This window comes from Macaca fascicularis, chromosome 1 (assembly GCF_037993035.2).
Source record: "Macaca fascicularis isolate 582-1 chromosome 1, T2T-MFA8v1.1".
Classification (NCBI taxonomy): domain Eukaryota; kingdom Metazoa; phylum Chordata; class Mammalia; order Primates; family Cercopithecidae; genus Macaca; species Macaca fascicularis.
Genome location: NC_088375.1, coordinates 174,029,741 through 174,056,010, shown reverse-complemented (window position 1 = coordinate 174,056,010; position 26,270 = coordinate 174,029,741). Strand labels below are relative to the sequence as shown.

The window sequence follows — 26,270 nt, the reverse complement described above, 5'->3', positions numbered from 1 at the left end:
ACATAGAAAAAAGTACAATAACCCAAAATCTCACAGCCGGAAATAAGCATAATTCACATTTTTCTATATTTCCTTCATTTTTTTCTAAGAATATGTTACATATTTGAAACGATATAATAATCTCATTGAAAGCATAGTCAGATTGTCAAAGTAACGAAGTTGATAGCTCACCGATGATAGGCCCCAATATAAAAATAAGTTACTTTTATAGTTCCTGTGTTAGTTTATTAGGGCTGCCTAACAGAGTACCACAAACTGTGTGGCTCAAACAGCAGAAATTTATCTTCTCACAGTTCTGGAGACTGGAAGTTCAAGATCAAGGTGTAGCAGAGTTGGCTTCTTCTGAGGCCCCTCTCTCGGCTCATAGATGGCTGTCTTCTCACGGTATCTTCATGTAGTCTTCCTTCTGTACGTAGCTGTGTGTAAAGTTTTTCTTCTTATGAGGAGATCAGTTGTATTGGCTTAGGGCCCTCCCTAATGACATGACTTTAACATAGTCACCTGTTTAAAAACTCTATCTCCAAATACAGTCATTCTGAGATACTAGGATTTAAGACTTTCAACATATGAAGTTGGTTTGGTGGGGGGCATAATTCTTCCCATAACAAGTGCTAAGTGTGGCAACACAATTGTGCCATACACCATACATCACAACACAAATACACCATATACCCAAAAAGAACCTAAGTACGTCATATAGCATCATATACCCACAAATATCTCTAGGTTTTGCAGCAGGCACTGGAGGTACAAAGATTGATAAACTGGAGCCCCTGTCTTGAAAAGGCTTAAATCAGTGGTACAAGGAAGGACCATTTATTTAATAAGTGGCATTAGGGAAGTTATTAACACCCTGGGGAAAATGTGCAAAGGCTCAATTTATACCATATATCAAAATAAGTTCACACTTTAAAATGAGAACTGTTAAGACAAGGAAGAGGAATCAAAGGAGGAAGAAGAAGGAGAGAAGAAGAAAAGCAAGGAAAAAAGAAGGAGTAACAAAGGAAAGAGGAAGGTGGAGAAGAAAGAAAAATTAGAAAACAGAAATGTGTTTTATTCATCTTACCTGTTAATAGGGTAGATATTTTGTTTTTAATTATTTAATTCTTTCATTTAATAAATACTACTTGACCAACAAACACAGACCAGGTGTTCTGCTAGGCACAGAATGAACCAGGTTTTTTGATGCTTCTACACAATGGAAGGAGCCCCTTGGGTTGTGTATTATGTAAATAGAAGTTTACATTTCTTTACTGGCATATTCAATATTGGCCACATCTCCCTATACCAACATCATGAGCTGTATGAAGTCAATATGTTCCCGCATAAGTTATTTTCAAAGCATAATTGTAAATCAGATCCCATTAAAAAATGCAAGAAGAGGGTCTGTTGTTAAAAGAGCCCTAGGGGATCCCTGTGGTAAGAGGAAGCATCCTTATGTAAAAGCAAAACCGCTGCTCTGTGTTTCCCACACTGTGTCAATCCCGACTGTCATACCTGTGTCCGGGCTTGCAGGTTATGCCTGAGCGCTCATGTGTGTTTGCACTATCTGTCCTTCTGCCTTGGATTGCAAACCCCTGGAGGTTGGCCCACCACATCTGTTCCCTTCATTGTGCCCAGTGTCACAGTGAAGCGTTTTCAAAGAGATCCTAGTAAATGCTTTTGTGTGCTGATAATGATGCAGCAAAGGAACTCAGCAGGCAGTGTCTGTGGGACTATATTGAGGAGGTGCTCTATGTGTGTTACTTCTACACACTAAGACTCTATATCATATCACTGCTTTGCCAACTGTAGGGAGCAAATCCCCGGGATCCCTCAGTCCTATTTGTGTTCTCAGCAACAGAGAAGAGAGGAGAAATAATTTAAGGGAATGACAGAAGAGACTGAGAGTTGGCGATTCCTTGGGACACTCCAAGAAGCTCAGTCGGAGCAGTATTGAAGTGCTTACCTCCAAATGCCTTTGAAGAAGGCAGTCTTCTCTGCATGCTTCCAGGTTGTGGAGTGAGGTTGCTGTCCTTGCCATTGGGAATGGTCTCATGTCAGTAGCACATCACATTGCAGCTTACTCTCAGAATCTAACTAGCTACCCAGAAGAAATGGATAAATCCTTGCCATTCTCTTGGATTCAGAAAAAGATTTTAGCCAAAAGTTCCTTTTCTAATAAGTAGTTGTATAGTGTTATTGCCCAGTAAATGAGTGGTGCAATTTCTGACTGACAATTGCTGAATTCAATCAAAATGTAGTGACCCAGAAATTGTCTTAACTCAAAGTTCATAAATATAAACATTGTCCCAGAATTATACTAGTGTTGGTAAATTTTCCTGAATGAAAAACACATTATTTCACTGGTAGAATTAAGTCATTTTAATTCTTGGACCAGCTTTCTGCTTAGTAGTATTTTAATGATTTTTATTTCTATCTTACTAAAATTATTTTTCATGAGTACATTTCATGAATTTATTTTTGATACAGCTTTCATTCATTTTTTTTTTTTTTTTTTTGTCCACATCAAATTAAATGAGAAAAGTTTCTATCTTTGTAAGTTTTCTCTCGGGGCCATTATTTCCACAAAGTCTAATTTTTTTTTTTTTTTTTTTTTTTTTTAGACAGAGTCTTACTCTGTCGCCCAGGCTGGAGTTCAGTCGCAATCTTGGCTTGCTGCAACCTACATGTCCCGGGTTCAAGCGATTCTCCTTTCTCAGCCCCCCAAGTAACTGGGATTACAGGCATGTGCCACCATGCTCAACTAACTTTTGTATTTTTAGTAGAGATGAGGTTTCACCATGTTGGCCAGGCTGGTCTTGAACTCCTGACCTCAGGTGATCTCTGCCTGCCTTGGCCTTCCAAAGTACTGGGATTACAGGTGTGAGCCACTGCACCTGGGCCAAAGTCTAATTTTTTAATTCAATTTTGCATTTATAAATTTTTCCAAAATGATTTTTTCACTATCAATATTTTACCAATTTTTTTTTCTTTATTTTCTTTTTTTTTTTTTCTTTACCATATCGAGCTCTAGCCTTTGATGGTTTTGTTGGGTTATTTCTCCAGAAACTATTATTTCCCTAGTTGATTTTCATATTTTTCAACTTTACCAATTTTTTCACCTCTAATACATTTAATAATGTAAAATTATAGCCATTCCCAATATTTTGTTATTTTATTTCAATTAATAATACTTCATGTGAATTTGATGTAAAATAATGTATTTTTATTCATTTATGAAAGCAAATCAGAAACAGAAGGAGTCAAAATATCTGTAGAGTTAAAGTATTATAGTGTGGCAAAAACTTGCTGCTTCATTCAATTACAAACATCCCTGGAGAAATAAGCCATCATTTAAATTTGAATGGGAACAGTGATTTACATCACATGTTTTCCTAAGAGATGAAAATAGAAGTATTTGGCCTGGCACAGTGGCTCATGCCTGTAATCCCAGCACTTTGGGAGGCTGAGGTGGGTGGATCAAGAGGTCAGGAGTTTGAGACCAGTCTGGCTAACATAGGGAAACCCCATCTGTACAAAAAATACAAAAATTAGCCAGACGTGGTGGTGCGTGCCTGTAATCCCAGCTACTCGGGAGGCTGAGGCAGGAGAATCTGTGAACCTGGGGGGTGGAGGTTGCAGTGAACTGAGATCACGCCATTGCACTCCAGCCCAGGCAACAGTATGAGACTCCATCTCAAAAGAAAAAAAAAAAAAAAGAATAGAAAAATAGAAGTATTCGCTTCCCAGCTACCTGGCACATGACCTGGTGTCCATTCGTCCCTTTTCCCTTCTTGTGGCTTGGACTCTACAGCTGGAAAAACAAAGTAGAAATGGGGGGAAACTGTTTTGTTGTGGCATAGTTGTGGCAGCAGGAACATACAGAGCCTGGAAAACCTGAGGGCCTTAAGGTCATCTTAAGGGATTTGGACCTTCTCCTGGAGGAACTGGGAGCCATGTAGGACTCTATCTGGGCATAGATGCTCAGATCTGAGATTTCAAAACATGACTCTGGTAACTGCATAGAAAAGAGATTGAAGATGGAAAGTCAGGAAACAGGCCTCTGCAGGGGTGACTCCGGACCACAGTTTTGTATCTTCCCAATCTAAGGCGCTTGATGCCAGGCTGGTATCCCGGCCTTTACGATAAAACCCTTGCCAATCTTTCCATCTGCCCAGTATCCCCACCCTACTTCACCGGACTCCTTTTTGTTTTCCAAAATTTTCCACACCTCCATGCTTCCATGAACTAAGAAATTTCTTATTTCCATTATCTACCTGAGGAGCTCCTATACATTCTTATTTCAAAGTGAGATAAACATTAATAACTATAATCATAATAATGAGCATTTATTGAGAATGTGCTTTACACCATTCAATGCGATTAATCTCACCAGATAACAAAACTGAGGTCTAGATAGTTTAACTAGCTTGTTCAAGGTTGCCCAACTAGTGAGCAGGGAGGCCTCTATTTCAAAAGTTCAGCTTGTTGTCAGAGTTTGCATGTTCCTAACCCACACCATGCTGTTCCACCAGGAAACATTTGAGTGCTTACCGTATGCCATACATTTTCACACATATTCTCATATTTAATCCCAATGGCCAGATAGGGAGGTAGGTGTCATCATTTTAATACAGAGAAAGCTGAGTCTTGGTGAGTTTAAGTAACTTCCTCCAGAGCAGCAGACACTGCTGGTCTAACTACAAAGACATTATACTTCCTGGTAAGTGCCTGGCTCATAGATGGTTATTGACACATATTGGTCCCTTCTCTTCCACCTGCTCTGCCATGTCCATACCTAGATCATTCTGATCACCCAAAAATGTATCTAATCTTATCACACCTTCATTCAAAATCAGCTAGTGCCTATTCCTATTGAGGATCCAGCTTATCTGTTAATGGAGGTACCCATTGCTGTACCTTCTCACCCATATCCTCTTCCCGGTGAAGCTGTTCAGCCCACAGCCCCTGCTGCTGACATGACCATGTTTTATATTCAGTGATTCTGCTCTTCCACTATAGCTGATTGGACCTAAAAGCAGACAATCAGACATCCTTTCTCGGAACGTTGAAATAAGGAATGCTAAGAAGTTAAGATAATGTTAGGAACGGAAGCTTCCAAGGTAGAGTCTGGCTCAGAATAATCAGGAAGAGCCAAGGGCAAGCCAAAGATGCTTCAAGCAGAAACAAAGAAGATGTGAAATCCAGGTGGTAGCAAAAGAAGAATAGAGTGGATGTGCTTATGGCTAAAGCAAATGCTGAGAGGGCAGTGAGACACTGAGGCCCATGAGGGAGAAGCAGGGAGTCATTAGAGCTGCCTCACTTCCCAACAACTGCTCAGTTTCCATTCAAGTGTTTCCCTAAAGAAAACCTCCTTTTTCCTCTGGTAATGAAGGTGACACATTGTTTCTTGCCACCCAAAGAACAAAACTTAAAAAAAAAAAAATAGCCTCCTCTTGCCACCCAATCTTGAGGGTTTCCAATTTAAAACCTTTGAGTCTCTAAATCCAAGACTAAGATGGGAAAAAGTCAAATGATGAGATTCAAAGTCTAATGTCTGTAAGCTAAGCCCCACCCCAGATGCCAACCCACCCAGATCTCCTCCCACTGCCTCTCTATCCCCTCTTTGGGGTCTCTTTTGCCTGCCCCTGAGAGTTCATTTCAATCACTTTGGAGCCCAGGATGGCTGGGCTGTGGGAAATCTTTCCTCTGTCTAGAACTCCTGCCATTTATCCGATCTGACCTCTCCAGACATTTAAGGTCTGCAGATCAGAGATGGATTTTTGTTGTCGTTCACTGCTATTACAAATACAATTCAGCTTCAACCCCCTTCTCCACATAAGGCCTCTTATTTCTGCTTTCAGAGCAAGCCACAAGAAAGAAACAGTGTCTTGGTTTACCTTTCCTGGATATTTCAAGTCCATTTTGTGCAGCAACCGTATATACCACCTATTACTAATGAGATTTAAAAGCTGAAGTCCTGGGTGCTGGCTGCTTCCCAGCTAGTACACATGCAGCTGGTACTACCCAGGCCCCTGGCAACATCAGGGAAGCCAGATTCCAGGGTACCTGAAGTCAGATCTCTAGATACCTGAAGTAAGATCCCTGGCAGCACCTAAGATGTGAGTCACATTGCAGGGATTGAGCCTGCAGGTCTCCTTGCACATATGTGTGCAGTCCGCAGCCCTGCCAGGCAATCACAGTGAGCCACTCACAGGTGTCACACTGAATTTCAGGACTCCGTGGTGTTTCCTGCCTCAGCAGCAACATCAAAGCCCCAGAGCAGAAGCTGTTGTGTTGACATAGGGACTAGAAACAGGTGGAGTACCATGACAACCTGGCCCCTGCCACTGAACCTCTACATTTATTTTCAAACCACTTCCCTCAAAGATCTGTAGTCATGAAAAGCTTCGCTTGGCAAAGGTAAAAATAGAGCACATTTGGACCCAATTCCCCTGACAAAGGGTTCCCATGCACAATTTGGAAGAAAATATTCAGTGTGGCTGTGACACCAGCCAAAATAAGAAAGCCTGGTGCTGGCAACTCATCATTTTCCAAATCGCTGTGATTCTGCCTCAGTGGGAGTTTCCTGGAAAATAAGGGAGAGGGTCATGCAGAAAGGACTACTCAGCAAAAGTGCCTTATTATCTCTTGCTGTATGGCCCTCACTGCTCCTCTCCAATGCACAGACACACTCACAGGTGCACACACGTATGCTCACTTCTGGAATGTAACTGAAGCACATGCAGAGTGGGCCGCCAGCATGATGATGCAGCCCGAGAGGCGTCTCTGAGACCTTCACTCAAAGCTGTCTTCTCCACTAGGGAGCCTCTCCTACCTCAAGTTCCTATCAGTTCTAGTTCCAGCTCTGCCTTGGGGGTTTAGTACTTCTACAAGAGACTAAACTTCTCTCTGGAAAAGGCAATGCAGAGGTTCCCTAGTAACTCTTTGGGAATGAATTTATCAAACCTTTTGCTCATTAAGAGTACTTGGATTAAATAGCTAATGCATGCTGGGCTTAATAGCTAGGTGATGGGTTGATAGGTGCAGCAAACCACCATGGCACATGTTTACCTATGTAATAAATCTGCATATCCTCCACATATACCCCAGAACTTAAAATAAAAATAATTTAAAAAAAGAGTACTTGGGTTTCTGAGTGGGTGAATGAGGAAAGGCAATAAGGAAGAGAGAAAATGAGTTATTATTAATAATAAATTTTGTTCTGTATTTTCTATAACAAATATATTACTCTCATAATTTGAAGAAAAATACAAATGTTATTAAAATTTTTTCAATCCATTATTCCCATAACTGTACTCATTTTTGTCAGGTAGCTCAAATATCCCAATTTAGATAGGCTAACATATCCTTAGCCTAACATAAGGCTTGACATCTTAGGCTGGATTCCCTTGAAAATAGATCCTGGAGCAAAAGAGATTCTCTCTCTCTCTCTCTCTCTCTCTCTCTCTCTCTCTCTCTGTCTGTCTCTTTGTCTCTCTCTCAGATTTATAGGATCAAGTGAGGTAATGTTGGTAAAATCACAAAGCTTAGTCCCAGATAATAGATGTCCAAGAAATGGTGGTGATAGTGGTAGCAAAGGAGGTAGTGACAGTAATGACGGTTATAGTAATCATCATGGATATAATTACCATTGAAATGTTATTGTTAGGATTTATTTTACCACGTTTTGATCAATATATGTCAAAATGTTAGATTTAAAGCCATCTATTTTACTCTCTTCAGTCCTCTCCAATATAAACAACTATCTCATCTTCCTGGTGTACAGTTCTCCTAGCTCAATTTCCCTTTAGGAAAAAGGTCCAATACCCAAAATGTTTGGTAATAACAGGAGGTTCTTGTTTCTTTTCCTCTGCATCTTGTTATGTTTGACATGTCCCATTCTTTCATTCCCTCTGTTGGGAAGAGTTGCATCTATCTCTTGTCCCAGTCCTGAGTAGCTTTGATTATGTAGCCATAAACTTAAGCTAATGAGAAGCAGGGAAATTAATTAGAGCAGCAAGAGTTGGTCTTTTTTCCAGGATGGAGCCAGTTCAGCAAATTACTAAGTCATTGTATGTAGTCAGTCTATACAGACTGAGCACTTTATGTGTGCCAAGCCACACGCTGAGCCCTGGGGATGTGGAAATGAGTAAGGCATGTGCAGGCCATGAAGGAGGGGTGCCATGAAGGGCTGTGTAAAGAAACGGGGCTAGGGAAGAGTCTCAAAGGTGGAGAACAGATTCAGGGCCTTTTAGGAAGGGATACGTCATTGTCATGTAAGGGTCTTACTGTGCATCAAAGAGGTCTGTCTAAATCTAGCTCCGTAAGAAGAAGGGATGGCAGGATCTGATGGCCTCAGATCCCAACCAACCTTCTTGAAATGAAGGGTTAAGCACTAAATCTAAGTGTACTTGATAACTAAAATCCTTAGTCAGGCCACAGGTGATGAGGGTGAGGCAGGGAGTCTGGGACTTATGAGAGTAACATGGTGCTATACTTATCTAAGTCTTAACTAAACTTTGGTTTGGAAGTCACACACTTTATACAGACCTCTTCATTCCATTCCTCTGCAAAGCCATGTTCTTGGTGAGTAGATTACTTTGCAGTCGCCAGACCACCTTATTCCTTGTATCTTTCTCAGAGTTAACCCACTATTAAGTATCTCTATGGTACTCCCGGCCCCATAACCTCTGAATTTGCACTCTCTCTTCTTATTCCCCTGACATCCATGATTCTGGAGGAAGTACATTGTCATGGGGAAACACTGGCAACCATTTCAGTTCAGAATGATTTTCTTTCAATCAAGAAGTTCAGAAGTTGGCATCTGGGCTGACAAGGCTGTTCTATGTCTTATCAAGACCTCAAGCTTCCTCCATCAGTCTTCTCTGCTATTCTGAGTGGAGTAATGCAAACACTTCATGATGATTAGACTGTAAACTGCCTCTCACTGCTTAATAATGCTTGCTTCATTTTACACTACTCCTGAAATATCAGCAATGAGAGACTAATTTTTGCCAGTCTCCCTAGAAATGCATACACTCCCTGTGAAAGTAAAGCAGAAAATAGTACTTTACTCCTTAATACAAATTGGTTTCAAAAGATCATTCCTGCCTGGTAAAGTGTTGGATTTTTCAATGGCACAAAAAGGAATACAGGACCATTTGAGGATGGAGAGCACTAGGGAAATTAGGTGTGTTAGAGAAGAGAGTATTTGCATGGGTACGAAGTGGGACAAGCCTCTGCTAACTGCAGTGTGGAGGAGGGAGTACTGGATAGCTGGGATACCACCTCATTCTTATGGAACCATTTTCCTTCTAGTGCCTTGAAGATTGCCATAATATATCAGGACTCAATATTTCTAATGACACGATCTGCATCCTGAATATTTGCTCCTCTGTATATATCTAATAATTACAAACACAAAAATTAATACTGTATGAGTTGAGGTAACTCTCTCCAAACTCAAAATATAAGAAAACTCAAATCCCATAAACATTTCTTCTTCAAGGGTAGTTCTCAACAGGTAATCCTGATTGGTGATGGCTTTCTTCCGCAGGATCATTCAGGGACCCAGGTTCCTTCCATCTCATGGCTTCCCTACCTTCAATATGTGGCTTCCAATGCCACTATACTTGCTTCCACAAGCCAGAGGCAGGAGGAAAGAGCATAGAAAATCGCACATGGGAGGTTTTAAAGAATAAGCCTTGGGGGTGGCTCATGTTACTGCCCCTCACATCCCATTGGCTGGAACTCCAACAAATGGCCATACTTAACTGCAACTGAGACTAGGAAGTGTAGCCTGACTCATGGTGGTGATAAAGAGGAAATGGGTTTTGTGAATATTATTCCATCTCTGTCATAAATACCTTCTCCTTTCCAGGCACCGAACCATTCCTTTAAAAAGAGCAGGTAACACAGACACAGCCTCCCCTCAGGGAAGCCTAAAGTATAGAGAAGAATAAAGAAGTTCAATCAATAATCACAAACACATGTACAAATACATATTCAAACAATACAATTCAAACAATGCAATTGCAAATGTGATGGGAAGATAGAGTGCAAGTGGAAAATCTAATGAGTATAATGACATAGATTATAAGGGGCTAAGATGTACAGGAATAAGTAAGAATTAACCAAGTTGAGCATTAAGGTGAGCATTCCAAAGTCCCGTGATATCGTCTGTCAGATCATTTGTTCCATTTATTCACTTAGCGAGTTAGGTGTCCATAGTGTACTAGGTATTCTTCCAGTCTCCATGGAAGATTTCAAAATGCAGAGCACAAACTCCTGCTGTCTACCGGGAGTACTTTGAAGAATTTATTCTGATTCATCAGGAACAAGTGCACACAAACTCATAAATAATCTCATGTATTTGAGATTATTTCAAGTGTGGAAAAGCACAATTATGCCACTGAGTAGATTTCCTCCATCCATTTATTAAGCAGACTACTGAGCCCTTAGTCAGGATATCGGTTTCATCCTCTTGAAGACCAGCCATACCCAACTGGAGTACAGATTGAAAATGTGAATATATGCCGTCCTCACAGCCCCTTCTAAGGAAATCACTCCAAGTAGATTCATGTGTGTGACATATCTGTGACATCCACAGTTCCACTCTGTTGCCCACCCCAAACTGCTTCAGATCAGGGATCAGAGCATGTGCTCATGGCCTCTAAGCTAAGGTGGCACAAAACTGCCCAATTGTTTTATGTTTATAACATCAGTAATCTTAATAGCAATCGTAGTAGTAACATAGTAATAATTTGATGTCAAACTTATGCAATCAGATTCCTGTTCTTAGAATGACAGCTAGATTGCTTTTTTTTAAAGAATAAAATTCAGAGACTTTCAACTGTTTACAAAAATGGAAACTTTGTCTATAGTAAGGCCTCCTACATTGTTCTGGATGAGTAGGACTTAAAAAAAAAAGTTCTACACACAAAGTAATAGGAATTTTGCAGTAGTGATCTAATAAAACATGTCTGCAAATACAACCTGAACGTAAATACAGCGAGTGAGGATTTCCTGTGGGTAGAGAGGCTGGCAGTTTTTCAGACGTCTAGTAACCTAGTTTACATTTTAGGCTAGTTCCTGTTCTCTGCTATAATCCCTGTAGTCATCCCTAAATTTTTAGTAAAAGTCTAATACATAGCTGCCATCCATCAGTGATGCTTTGAATGAAGAAAACTCCTGTCAATAAATGGGACAGAGTAGGGAGAGGCAAGGGCAATGTCCCAAGAGGCCTAAGTGTGAACCGGTTGATCAAGAAGCCAAAATTTATAACAATAAACTATAGGAGATCATAGTCACCTATGCCATGAATCCCCTTAAGTCTTCACGAGGGCACTGGACTGACCACTCTAGACAGGATAGGAGCTCCAAGCCACTTTATCTGGTAATTGAATTAAAAAGTGGCCTATAGAAGGCCAGTGCAGGTCAGGCCATTGAGGTCAACTTCATAGGCACCCTGTGAAGTCCGATCTTGCTAACAGCAAAGCTGCATATTTTCAGACAGTCGTGAAGAGGAGATATTGATGACTTGGTTTAGTAATAACACTTAAGCTCCCCCAGCAACCAAACAAACAGTCAGAAATATAATGCTGCCTCTACTCTTCTTCTCATCTTCTTGCTCCCAAATGTGTATGTTGTCGAATGGGTGCAGGTTGTTGTTTCACTTTTTTTTTTTTTTTCCTGGAAGAAAATGAAAAATTGCTTCTTGAAATGCAGCCAGAAAGTTTTTCTGTAATTACCAAGAAACCAGTCAATTTTATAGACAATCCAACTGATAACATATGGTCCAACACTGTTTGTTTGGTGTTTTTTTGTGTTTTTGTTTGATTTTTTTACTTATTTTCGTTTTTGTCTTTTGAGTGTTTTTTGCTTGTTTGTTTTTGTTTTTTTGGTTTGTTTCTTTGTTTGTTTTATTTTTTCTCTCTGAGCCCAGCACAGTTTGGAGTGATATCTTAATTTATTATTATGAAAGGGACAGCAACTTGTTTTTAATGGCTACAGAATGGTGACTTGCAACCCTGGCCCAGCTGCTGTCACTGCCGTGCTGCGAGCAGACTTGTAGCATTTTGTCTCGGGGACACATCAGTGCTCCTGCCTGCTGCCTCCCTCCTTCCCAGTGGACAGGCCACCACCTGCTGCTGGCACAGCGCCGGCCCTTCAGGGAACAAATGTTCTCTTGCTGCTGGGCTATAGGACAGGACAGACGCTGCATTTCAAGAGAACCAGGGAAAGGCACCCTCGGGCCGGCAGCCGCTACTCTTCCACCCATCTGCCTTCCTGCCAAGCAGAGATCTCACTCATGGGGGCTGTAGGAGAGTGGGCGTTTTGACCAGACTGTGGTCAAGATTGGTCTGTCTCCTTTTCTCCACCAGTCTTGCTCAAGGCTATAGTGGGCATTTATTTATTCAGGCCATAAGTATTTATTGAGCCTCTGTTATGTGCCAGGCAATTTGCTAAGTGCTAGGAGTATAGACTTGAATACCTCATCCTCTGCCCTTGAGAAAGTCACTGTTTCATGGGGTAGACAAGACACACCAACCAATAAATTATGATACAACACTCAGAGTGTAATAACAGAGTGAAAAACAAAATGCACAGAGAACGAGCATCCAAGTATCACCCAGGCATGAAACATGTGGGCTTTGGAGACTGTTAGTTAGCCTCTGTGGAAATCTCATCTTTGCCTCTTGCCACGTGTTTGACCTTGGACAATTTACTTAAGGTCTGTAAGTCCCACTGACTCATCAGTAAAGGCTTACGTGAGATAATGCAATGAAGCACTTTAACACAGCACATAGGAAAGACTCAATATATGTTGGCCACTACTAACAAGTGCAATTTGTATTCAAATGCCTCCCCCAGAGATGCAGAGTCTCAGCCACTGCACCCAGGCAAAGGTTCTAGAAGCCTAGAAAGGATGAAGAAATAAGGTCAGTTAGTGGGCATCAGAGCTTAGAGCCAAAGAAGGCAGCAAACATCTGTGTCCAGGGACAAAGCTGGAGTACCAGACCAAGCTAAAAAAAAAAAAAAAAAATCTACCTGGACTGTCAGAAAGGAAGGGCCAATTAGAGAAGAAGAAAATAAATCCAGGGTGATGACAGAAATTGAAGATATTGGGCAAAATTAATTCCAAAAAGAGAATACAAGCAGAGGTGAAAACTTAGAGCAACAGGGACTTGAGAAGATAAAAAATTCTTCTCAGAGGAGGTGGTGTTTGATCTGAATCATATAAGATGACTAGAAGCGTGCCAGGAAGGAAGTTTAGGAACGGGCAATTTTTGAAGTGGGAACAGCATGAGCAAAGGCACAGTGATGTTCCGGGGAAGAGCTAGAGTGTCTTAGTGGCTGGAGTGTGTAAAGAGGAAGGAGGGGAGGCTGGAACATGGCAGGAGCCAAGACATGGCGGACTCTGTGTGCCAGGCTAGGAGATCTAGTCTTATCCTGTAGGCCAGTGTGGCATATCAGAGTCACCTGTCAAGCTCTTACAAGGCACCAATGCTCAGGCTACACTGCCCAAGAGTCTGAGTTTAACTTGTCTGGGGTAAGGCCAGCCACAGGTAGTTTTTAAATCTCCCCGGGTGATTCTAATGTGCAGTCAAGGTTGCAAGCCACTGCTGTAGGCAATCAGACATCAATGAAGATTCTACTTATATGCCCAGAATGCTGTGAAGCTAAGAAAAGATATTCATTTAATTTCAGCAGATGTTATTAAGACCCACTCATTGCCAGGCCCTGTGCTAAGCCTTGTAAATATGGAGATGAGAAGACAGAGTCCACTGCTCTCTGTTTAGCTCTTTAGAGTTTATGAATCACGTTCACCTTCACTGCCTAATCCTCCCTGGGAAGGGAAAAGGAATGTGATTGCAGTCCTTCAGGGGAAGCAGTACACATAATCAACTCAGTCATTGTGAGGCCTACCCTGAGGTCTGGCGCTGGGCTGCAGTGGAGAAAATGAATTGAGCAATCTTTTATAGAAAAAAATCAATAGCATCACAACAGGCAGCCACACCAGCAGCTGGGGCTGGTGGGAGGGGAGAGGCAAAGGGGGAGGGAAAAGGGGGCTATCAGAGGAAACAAGGACACTTCAATGTAAAGAAGAAATAGAGGTGTCATGGAAGGAGGAAGGAAAAAGGGTCAAGTGGAGTGGGTTAGGGGACTGAGGTGGTGGTTTCTGAGAGAATTTGGAGAAAACCATTAGATCCCTTGTGTCTTAATCCCCCTCCACTGCTCAGAGCCCTGAATGTGGAGATAGGTATGCAAGACGGTATGAGAAAGAAATTAACACCTAGCAAGTTCCTGTCACCGTGCTAGGTGTGTCACATACATTAATGTAATGTAATCCTCACTAATAAATAAGTTTACAAATGAGAAAAACAGACATCCTAAAGGCCACTAGGTTACCCAGCTTGTGTGTGATGGAGTTATTTATCCTTTTTTTAGGCTTAGAGAGAAACGTATCAGGGAGTAGCGTTGTCAAAGAGGCACTCCAAAAATAGTTATTTTTCCAAACTCAGACCACGTGTAATACTAGTACAAGGCTCAGGGTGCAATGGAACTTCACAGAGCATCTGCTGTGGATATGAGTGAACCCTGAACTGGGACCTAGCTCCCTTCATCAAGAGCCTTCGACAAGAACCTTCACCCTTCATCAAAACACAATCATTCAGGTTACTTGAGGCAGATGAAAGAGATGGAAAAATTCTACCATGCAACCACAGAGAACATTTTTTTAGGAATCCTTAGGCACAACATCCTCTGAGGGAAGCCCCACGGAGGGACTATGGCCTCCCCCACTGGAGTTGGGGAGGCCTGCACAGTGGGGAATGAGCTCACAACCACACACTGGGGTGAGAAACAGGCCTTGTGAGAAAGCCTTGCTGGGGAGCAGCAGGGACAATCGCTGCTCACTCTGCACCATTAAACTGCAGGACTGGGTCTCTTGTGATTGCTTTAGACATACACCCAACTCAGACAAGGTCAAGCAAAGGGGGAATTTATTGGAAGAGTACTGTGTTATCTCACATAGGTAGGAGTGTTTGCTGTGGTTTGAATGTTGTCCCCCATTCCCTTCAAATTCGTACTTGAAATCATAACCTCCAAGGGGATACTATTAGGGAGGTGAGGCTTTGGGGAGATGATTAGAGCATGAGGGCCCTTACGAATGGAGTGAGCACCCTTAATAAAAGGCCTTGCCCCTTCCACCATGTGAAGACACAGTAAAAAGTTGCCATCTATGAACCAAGAAGAGGGCCCTCATCAGATGCTAAATCTGCCAGTACCTTGATCTTGGACTTCTCAGCTTCTAGAACTATGAGAAATAAATTTCTGTGGTCTGTGAGCCTCCCAGTCTAAGATATTTTGTGAGTTGACTCAACAGATTAAGATAGTGTTGAACCACCAAACTTCAGGAAAGAATGGTTGTAGGTGGGCCTCAGAGCCCACCTACATATCTGGGTCATGAGTCCTAAAGACGAGTCCTATCACTTTTCTACACTTCTCTGATGGTTTCCTTGGCCACCACCGCAGACTACCTTCTGCTGCAAGGTGGGATACATGGCCACCAACAACTCCCAAGCTTCATATTGCACAGATTTGACCTCCAGAGGATGAAATTTATTTCTTCCATTACAGCTTGAAAAATCCCAGAGAAGGCATCTATGAAGGATTCTGTTTGGTTTAGCTTGGGATGGTGACTACCTTGCACCAATCATTGGCGCCTAGAGGAGCAAGGCTATGTTTAACAACATGGCAACTCCAACTGTATCTATATGAATGGAGGAAGGAAGGAATGTTCACAACATGTATTAATCCCATGCAAAAACAATGTACAACACAAAGAGATGAATAAGACATAGTCCTAGTCCTCAAGGTGCTCACAATAGCAATGTGGTAAATCTTTATGCCCCTTTCCTTACTGGACAAACAGTAGAGTATATTTCCCAGCCCACATGTGGTTAGGAATGGTCATGTGGCTGATGTGCGACCAATGGCACGTGTGAATCATTTCCAGACCTGTTCCATTTTAATGTGCTTCTCCTCCACGTGCTTCTCCCTTTCCAGCTGAATGGAATGGAGACAACTCCCAGGTAACATAGAAGAGCTATGTGTTTAAGGTTGCAGAACCACAGATGGAAGGAGCCTGACTCTGAATCACTGCACAGAAGAGACTCCCTAACCACAAGCATGCACACTAGGCTCTAATACTAGCAAGAAGAAGAACTTTACAGTGTTAAGCATTAAGATTTAGAGGCTTATGTCTTACAGCTGCTAGGTCTGCCTTCATTAATATAGTTAGTAAACATTGCATTAACTGGAATTAACTACTTTGAGTTCCAGCTCTATGACAAACTTGCTGAATGACTTGGAGAAAATTACTTTACTTCTCTGAGTCTCCCCATTAATTATACCCACATTGCAGAATTTTTCACTAATGAATAGAGATAATGCACATGAATAAACATGAATGATAAATTATAATACTTCTCAGTTTCAGCGTAGAATATTAGAAACTTATCTCTGCCTTCCCACTTCTCAAGTATGTCAAGATATAATTTTAGTGGCTTAGAAAGCTTTCAAGTATCTCATTGAAAGTCTCCTATTTAATAAATGAAGCAATGTAGGTTATAAAAATGTAATTTTTCCCATAGAACTCAATAAAGTTATTTTCACTTTGATTTTTTTTAATAAATGGCACTTAAACATTTTTTATATCCTGCATCAGCATTAGAAGAAAAATAGCTTGCTCGCCACTGATATTATCAAACTTCATTAACATCTTGAAGAAATCAAGCCTGAATTAGGGGAAATTTTACAACTTTGCCCTTAGTAATTGGCAGATAGCCTTGAACCTGCAATTTCTGACTCCAAGTTAGCATGCCTCCCCATTCTCTGCAGTTCTTCACAGCCAGGGTACTCATAACTGCCACAGCCACTACATAGGTTCACATGAAGCTATGGGTATGGGCTCAGTCTCCATTGATCCTTCTCTCTACCTTCACCGAGGGTTTTGAGTAGAGATTCATGTATCCTGTTATGTCAATAATTTCACACTGTGTTCCTCTGAACTCCCTAGCAGCCATTTGTGTTTCAGTTGTTTTGCTTGTTTGATTGACTGATTTAGGTTTTTGGCTTTTGTTTTGTTTTTGTTTGTTTTTGAGATGGGGGTCTCACTGTGTCACCCAGGCTGGAGTGCAGTGGTGTGATCTCGGCTCACAACCTCCTCCACCCAGGCTCAAGTCATCCTCCCACCTCAGCCTCCCAAGTAGGTGAAACCACAGGCACGTGCCACCACGCCCAGGTAATTTTTTTGTATTTTTGGTTGAAACAGGGTTTCACCATGTTGCCCAGGCTGGTCTTGAACTCCTGAGCTCAGATGATCTACCCATCTTGGCCTCTCAAAATGCTGGGATTACAGGCATGAACCAACACACCTAGCCTGTGTTTGAGTTTTGAGGGGAGTATCTTCACCACTAGTTTAACTAGAGCAGCAATGACTTTATCTACTTTACATATTGAACTCCTGGATAAGATTTCCTTTGAACAGAAAGTTTCCTAATAAAAAAGATTTTTTTTGAAAGCCAATGAACCAGAAGACTGAACTTTGAGGTCACAATGTGATGGCAAAGGAGACAAGAAATTCGTTTTAATTCCAAGTCTGAAACTAACTCATATGACTTGAAGCAAGTATTTCTCTTTAAAGCTTCAGTTTCCTTTCTGTAAAATGGAAAGTTAAGCAACAAGAGAGCTTATATCCACAGGACAAGGCAGCTTAGGGTATGTATTCAGCATTGGAGGTAGAGGCAGGGGAGGTGGGAGGCGACCAAATATGAGAGGAAGAGTAAAACCCCAGAGAAAGAGGTTTTAACTTTATTGAAAGTACTCATTGAGCTACAGCTATGTGCCAAGTATTCTACAAAGCATTTGAGAATAAAATATGGAACCAAACAGATAGGATGTATATGGTACCAGATCTGACAGTGCAAGGTGTCAATCACAAGAACCAGAGGCTGTCAGTCAGAAAGAGGATAGCACCAGGAGAAGAACAAAAGGTTCTTTGTTTGAAGTTTCTTTTTCCCAAAAAAAAATTCAATCATGGTCTTCTTTACAGAATGCTAACTCCCTCTCCCACCCTTTCAGCCAAGTCTTCTGAATGAGTGGTAGAGGAAGAATCAAGTCATTCCCTTAATTATCCATTACTTATTCATTTGTCATTTGTAAAGCATATATTTAGTGAACTCCTCTTCCATCCAGCATTTGTCATTTATATAGCATATATTTAGTGGACTCCTCCTACATCCAGCATCCTCCTACATCCAGGCACTGAGGATCAGAGATGGGTTAAATTTGATACCAGCCCTCAGGATGCTCATGATCTATTGGGAAGACTTGTAAAACACTTGCAATGCAAGGAGGGACACAGGAGTGAGGGTGGAGGAATCATCAGTGGTCCTTCTCCATTCCTTAGGGGATGTCAGATTCCTTTTCCCCTCCCCTACTTCTCTGCACCTCACCTATGCCTTTTGGATGCACTCCCTTTTGCTGAATCAACAAGATTAGGCACAGACATCTGCAGTGAGGAAATAATGAGGGCACCAGAAGGTCACTGCAAATAGAAGGCAGTTATGTTGCTTCATGATTTAAAGTATTGAATGGTACATTTATTTCCATTAACTGCAATGAGATGGTGTTCACGTGGGTGATAACAGTAGGATTTTCACGACATCATTTTAGCCTATCTGGTTACACAACCTTCTAAGTTTCCTGAGTATCAAATATTCCTGAAACATTGAATAATAAAGGATATTCTGTACTTTATCTTCCTTTACTGTCCTCCACCTGATCTTTTTTTTAGTTATAGACAAAGTTGTCCTTATTTTTTAATCTTTCAGTTAAGAAATATTTACTGAGTCCTAGTGCATTACAACCACCGTGTATTTTACAGACATATAAATGTAAAAAGAAACGGTCCCTGATCTCAAAGACCTACAGTCTTATGAGAAAAACAACAAAGATGATTAAGTTCAACATGATTAGTGCTAATTAGAAGCAAGACTACTGACAATGAGAATTCTAAGAGAGGACCACACCACCAGATGGGAGGTTCTATAAAAGCTTGCTAGGAAAAAAGCCTATCTGAGTCAGGAGTAAAGATTCATGGCTAGTTAAGTAAATGGAGGTTGGAAAGGTGTCCAGGCAGAGGGGAGTTTGGGCAGTTTTTTCTCCTGAAGATACTGCCCCAGTGAACTATCCAAATTAGATGTGCTAATAACGTTCAGGAATTCAGCATGCCACATGGACTCGTGAGTCAGAGAGATTTTACTCTCTTTTTTTGGTCTGTCTCTTCACCTACTCAGGCATGATTGTAAAGTTGAAATGAGAAAATAAAGTGGGTGATGTGCTCCCTACAGTCTCTGGCACAGTCTGTTCTCATAAATGATGTTGGGGCTAAAGGGAGGATGCATAAGGGTAAGTAAATTGTGTGGATCGGACAGGAGAGCCTTGGGTGTATCTTTGTAGGACTTACCTTATCTAATATAATGAAGTGTCTATCTCCCATTTGTTCTCCCAGATCCATGCCCAACCCCTCATCACCAGCTCTATGCCCTTAGAGCCTGACCTGTTTGGACTTTATCAAAGGGCTTCCTCCCTGACTTCCAGGTGAGTCAAGCAATGAAGGGCACTGTAGGAGACCAGAGAGAAGGAAAGTGAGGTCAACCTTGCTCCTTTGCAGTCATCTCAGGCTGTTGCATCCTTGGCATAAGGGCACATCTCCTGCCAGATGGTCTTCTCCATAACATGTTCTGTGTCTAGATTCTGTTAACTGTTCCCTCCCATTGTGTCTCACACACAAGGTTAAAAATAGGGAGCTGCTGTTGCCCAAGGGCATTGCACTATCCTTGGGGTTTCCATACAACATCCCTATACCTTTATAAATAAATCCTTCAATTTTTCTTTAATTGCCCAGTTTGAGTCTGCATTCCTTCTGGAATTTTAACAGACATATTCTGTAAGCCCTGCAAAGAGATTTCAAATAAATCTATGGAGACTGGAATTAATAAGGGGTGAATGAATATATTTCCTCTAGGCTAGCATTTACATTGTTAGGAGCATACTAAGAAGCTAAACCAGCTGAGGAGGAGGCTCTCCTTCCTATGTCCTCTTCCCATTAAGGTGAGCAAATTGAGAACAGTGCCCAAATTTTTTAATCTTTCAATCTGTACCCTCAACATCTAGCTCAAAAACTGGGATACAGAATATATGTTCAACGTGTGTGTGTTGACTGGGTTTCCACTCATTGAGCTACAGCTATGTGCCAAGCATTGTACAAAGCATTTGAGAATATAACATGGAACCAAACAGATAGGATGTGTATAGTATAGTGAGGGGTGTCAATCACAAAAAGAACAAGAGGCTGTTGGAGAGAAAAGGGAGAGCACCAGGAGAAAAACAAAAAGTTCTTTGTTTGAAGTTTTTATTTTTTCCTCAAAACTCAATCATGGTCTTCTTTACAGAATCCTAATTCCCTCTCCCACCCTTTCAGCCAAGTCTTCTGAATTGGTGGTAGAGGAAGAATCAAGTCATTCCTTTACTTATTTATTCACTCATTCATTTGTCATTTATATAGCATATACTTACTGAACTCCTCCTACATCCAGCATCCTGTACTAGGCCCTGAGGATAGGAGATGAGTTACATTTGATACTAGACCTCAGGATGCTCCTGGTCTATCAGGAAGACTTGTAAAGCACTTGCAATGCAAGGAGGGGCACAGGAGTGAGCCTGGAGAAATCACCATTGGTCCTTCTCCATTCCTCAGCAAATGTCAGATTGAACGGGTTTCCAATCCAGTATACTGGAAAAGATGAGGGAGATAAAAATTTAATGGCACATCTGTATTTGCTGCTCTCTCTAACACCGTAATTATTACTTTTTATAAAATATTCCAAAAAACATTTACTTGGTCATTCCAACCTTGATTAAAATAACATACCTCTGGCAGTCCACAGGAAGAAATTTGTCTTCACCTTGTGGGATCAGGACCCAAAACTACCAATACTGCAGATGGGACAGAAACTCTGTTATTAAATCAAGGGCCTCAGTGCCAGATGGAAGCTTGGAGGCCTCATGCATGGCTCAGCCTTGCAAGCTGCTGGCTGCTCTTCTGGACACTGTCAAGGGCAGGAGATCCCTCTTCCTTGGGCTGCAGAGCCCTCTATGGTTGTTCAGCCCTTACTGATAGGATGGGCTCCCTCGAGCTAACTCAAAATCTGCCTCCCTGTAACTTTTCTCTCTGAAAAGCAAACATTCTCCTCACTGATACTGCAGGACCCCAAGATAACTGCTTTGAACAAACTTCCTGACTTTAAATATTGATAGAGTAAGCCATGGCCTAAGAGGTGTGATTTAGAGAGGACCAGGAGGATCGTGTGTCTTAGAGGAACTTCTCTGTGCCTCAATCCCATCTCCCACCACCTGTGAAGACTTCAGTTTTAATCACAGTTAGGGGTGCAGACTTGCACTTAGGGAGGCCCCTTAGAAACAGACATAGCTCATTGTAAATTTCTCTAAGGGAAGAACTGTGTCTTCCATGTGTTTTATTTTATGACCAGACATTGGGAGTAAAGAGCTGAGAGACTTACAGGAGTGTCAGATGAGGCAGAATCTCACAGAAGGACGAGGTTCTCCCATGGCCACCATGAAAAAAGAAAGTATCTGGAAATAAGGAATGGCGTGTGTAGAAGCCCAGAGGAAGGGAAAGACTCCAGCTTATTCAGGTGCCACAGTTGTAGATGAGATTGTGGAGGACCTGCAGGAAGAGGTAAGCCATGGGCTGAAGTGGAAGCAGAGCCAACTCTGCCACTGCCTCAGAACTGTGACCTTGGGCGAGTCACTTTACCACTCTCTGAAATGAGAAAGATGGGGGGAGCTACCTCGTTTCTAAAGGGCTTCCTGTTCCATAAATCAACCATTCTAAAAATGCCTCACATTTCTGTAGCTCTTCACAGCTCATAAAGTACATTACTTCATTTCATTCTGCAGCACTGAAGGCAAAACTTGGCGGAATTCAGAGTTGACCTTACTGTTTTCTGATGACTTTTCAACACAAATGCAAAACTCAGGGCATCCCCATGTTTTTGCCTCTGAACCACCCCCTCAAGTAACCTAGCATCCCCTTTGCTCAGTACACACAGACACACAACACACACAGACACACACACACATACACACACACACACACACACACACACAGAGTTTCTTAAGGACAAAATAATTTGTTTTTGAAAGAGTTCTTATATTTAAATTTCAAAAAGCATCCTGCTACCCCTACCCCAACCCTAATTAAAATGTTAAAACAGTCAAGGTCACTTCTAGTGCCTGGAGGGTAGGCAAGTCAAACTCCTGCCCTGGAAGCCCTAAGTGGTTTGGGAATTCAATAACATGCCTTACCACAGAGTCTAAATCCTGGGTATTAAGAAAGGGATTTCTAATAGGGATAGATGAGGAGAATGGGATCAGGGAGCACTTAGCTTCCTCAATCTAGAGTTTAAAATTGTATAATTAATCCGAATAGGACTTAATAAGTGAGACTATATAGCCATGGGAGATGCTGGAAAGTTACTATTTGTGTAGATCTGATGCTGCCCAATAGAGTGATATAGAACAAGTTAACTAACTTCTATGGGTCTATTTTCTTATCTGTAAAATTAGGGATTGGATTAAATGACCAATAAAATACCTTTCCATTTATTATTTCTTCATTTACTCAATGCACATTAACTAATCATCTACCTTGTGTCAGACATTGTGAAAGGCACTGATATAGAACAAAAAAATGTTAATTAAAATTAACTGTGTGGGGGGGTGTGCATATGCACATATACGTGTGCATGAGTACACATGAGAGAGGGACCACTCCATGCCCTCAGAGCTCACATTTTGGTTGGCAAGATAGATGGTGCAAAGAAATAAATGCAGCAAAAAAATCCTTTTGTGCAACGATAATCACCAATACAAAGAAAGCACAAGGAAAAGAAGGTTTCCTGGTGAAAGAATCAGGGAATCTTTAGAGACAGAGTGATTGATGCTTAAGCTGGATCTGAAGGTGAATAAGGCAGAGGGAAGCATTGCATCAATAGGAAGGAGAGCAAATGAAGATAGGCTTAGGGAAAAAGAATGAATTTGTAATGCTTAGAACCCAAAGTGATGAGAAAGGGGAGAGGCAGCAAGAGATGCAAGCAGGAGCCAGACCATGCAGAGCCAAGTCAGCCCGGCTAACATGATGAAGAATCACTCAATGTTGTAAACAAGGGAGTCACATAATCAGCTCTACATTCAGTAAATGTCATTCTGGTTGCCATAGGGAGTATAGACTGGAGCAGGGAAAAACAGGGGACAGGACCTCACTGAGGAAATGAAAATCACCGCATTGTATCAGGGGAGATAGAATCTGAACTAAGGCATCATCCTTAATTGCCTGGAGATGAAGAGGAAGAGGAATGTGTAAATTTAGTAGCATTTCAGGGACTGCTATGTGTGATTTATTTATTCAGCAATCATTTACATGGTTTTTACTATGTGCCAGGCACTGTTCTAAGCACTTAGAAATATTAACTCATTTAATCACCACACTACACCTATGAAGTTGGAACTTCTATAATCCCCATATGATGGTTGAGATAAATGACACACAGGGAGGTTAAGTGCCACAGCCAGTGAACAGGTAGTCTCCACCTCGAGTCTGCTATTAACCACTAACACTATGCAGCCAACAGTGAGTCCCAAATTTCTTGCAGAATTGCCTGTTGTTTAGATGGGCATGTCATTTACTTCTTGAAAGGGAGAACAGATGTCAAGGAAAGAGTCAAGTTTCTCTGGGAGCTATAAATCAAGGCACCTGTGACATCATGGTGGAAAAGCCCAACAGGGATTGGTCAATTGAGTACGGAGCAGAGGAAATAGTTTTGGGCTGGAGATCTAGATTTGAAAGTCATCAGTGTACAGATAGCAACTGTCACCATGGGGGCGCCTAGACTGCCCACCGCTGTCACTGGTGTAGCCCTTGTGAAATGGCAGAATGGTATTCTTCTTGTTGCACCCCTGGTTCTGATTGCATGTCAGGAGCTGCTTCTAGAGTACGTGTGTCATTGTGTTAGTTGTGAACCAGCTCTTGTCAAAGAATATGGCTATTTTCATTCAGTCACCATGTTTGAAGTATTCTATAAATACTTCGAAATACACAAAAATAATAAGCGATTGAGCTGCTGACAGTAAATAAGATTTTGATAAAGAAACTATAAAAAGGAACTAAGGCAGATAAAACCTCTACCGAGCCTTGATTTCATAAAGTCCTGCTTAGTAATCCTACTTTTTAATATTTTAGAACCTAAAGGTAATAATTGGTACAAAACATCGGAACTATAATTTGGTCATGCTGGTTCTGTATTTACATTTCTTTCATTAAAAATTTAGTCAAAATGAATAATTGAAGAAAGAGAGGAGTTTAAAAACTTTTGCAACTACGAGTTAAAGATTGGAAACTGGTCTACTGAATAATGACTACATCCATTTAAAAACTATGGTGTTTTGTTTTATTTTTGGAGCTCAAAAACACCTGACAGAATTTCATGGAAAGCGAAGATAAGGCTCACTGGCTGCAGGCAAGCCACCTCATTCACATGCAGCTCAGTTACTCTTTGGTCAAAACAGATAAACTTGTTAAGTTTTTATTATGTGCTAGGCATTGGGCTGTATGCGTTCTATCCATTGACTCATTAAAATCTCACAACTGCCGGGCAAGGGCAAAATTATTGCCTTCATTTTAAGAATGAGGAAGCCACAGTTCAGAGAGGAGAATTCACCTGCCTAAAGTCATTCAGTGAATAAATGACAAAACTGAGAACCCCACCACTGTACCAAGTCCACATTCAGTTTGGGCAGTAATCAAAGTATCTGGAATTCCAGAGCCCAGCCATTTCCTCAATGCCAATACCATTTCCCTTGCTCCCTGGAAGGCCTGCCAAGTATTCTTCCACTGCTCAATTTTATCCATTCTTCTTGACAACGTCTCAGGTCTCACCTCCCCACCAACTCCAGCCCAGACTGACGTCATTTTTTGCCCTTTCCTGGCTTGGCTGCACCACCCACACTGGCCTTTGGGGCTGTGGACTTCCTATGGGTAAGTGCTTCCTTCTTTGCAACATGGTAAGCCTTTTTTAATCTACTCTTACAAAACCCTTGAAATGTAGGTCTCAGTCAAGTTATTTAATAAATATTGCCAAAATTAACTGAAAAGTGATTGCTGAGACTCTCTGATGGAGCCCGCCATGCACAGCACCCCTCTTGTTGTCCTGAGTCCTGAACAAATTGGGAAATAAGCAAAAGAGAAGCAGATGAAGGTCAAAAAATCAACTTTAGTGCCTGTACTGATAGATTGGAGGAGGACACCAGCATGAGAACCAACATGCAAACACCAAAATCAAGAACCCAGCAATTTAGGCTCAGTTATAGCTGGGGTGGGGGTGAAGGGCCTGGTCAGATAGCACATACAGCATGACTTAGCAGAGTAGAAATTAGCTGCAGTAGAGTGGTCCTGCTCCTTCCCAAGACGGAAAAATAAAATAAAATAAAACAGATCATCCCCAGTTATTCTTGCCTTATTTTTTCATCAAGTCTTGCCACCTCTCCTGGGACACAGCAATTCCATATGAAAGGAGACTAAGAATGTGCATAGGGTAAGGTAAAGGGGAAAGGTGGGCCCTTGTAGAACAACAGGGTTGGGTAGTTCACTAATATTCATTCTATTCTATGTTTATTGAGTATATATGAACAAAGAATAACAGTATCCTCTACAAAACTTCCAAGAGTACCTGAAAAATACTAAAGGTTCAAAATCGTAATTGTAATTGTAACAAAAATATATTGAGCACTTACTATACACTAGGAATTACACTGTTTTGATTCCTTATAATTGCTATAGTTGACACTATTAGTACTCCCATTATACAGATGAGAATAACCAAAATTAAATAACATTTCCAAGGTCTCACATCAACTAAATGGCACAGTCAAAACTCAAATTCAATTTTTCTAACTCTATAAGCTCTTAGTGATGACAGCACATAAGTAGCCATTCCCATTTTTGCCTACAAGATAAATAATTCCAAGTCATATAGCATTTACTTATAATGCTCATGTATATAGCACATTGACTCTTGTAAAATATGGTTCCCAGAAGCTGTTAACCTTTTATTGTTAACTTCTGCTAAAGTGATGAT

General features: G+C 41.3%; 1 long non-coding RNA gene across 8 annotated transcripts in view; it reads right to left on the bottom strand.

The window, feature by feature from the left end:
* Window positions 1-7,242: 7,242 nt before the first annotated feature.
* The window catches only part of LOC107127321 (uncharacterized), a 415,876-nt gene continuing 396,848 nt past the window's right edge, over window positions 7,243-26,270 (bottom strand). For 7 of the 8 annotated variants that reach the window (XR_010578128.2, XR_006696081.3, XR_006696083.3 and 4 more), the window contains 3 exons: window positions 21,636-21,802; window positions 20,987-21,051; window positions 7,243-20,848 (listed from right to left, as the gene is read on the bottom strand). This is a non-coding gene — a long non-coding RNA (uncharacterized lncRNA). The remainder of the gene's footprint in view (window positions 20,849-20,986; window positions 21,052-21,635; window positions 21,803-26,270) is intronic. The other variant, XR_012419500.1, reaches the window with a different exon arrangement.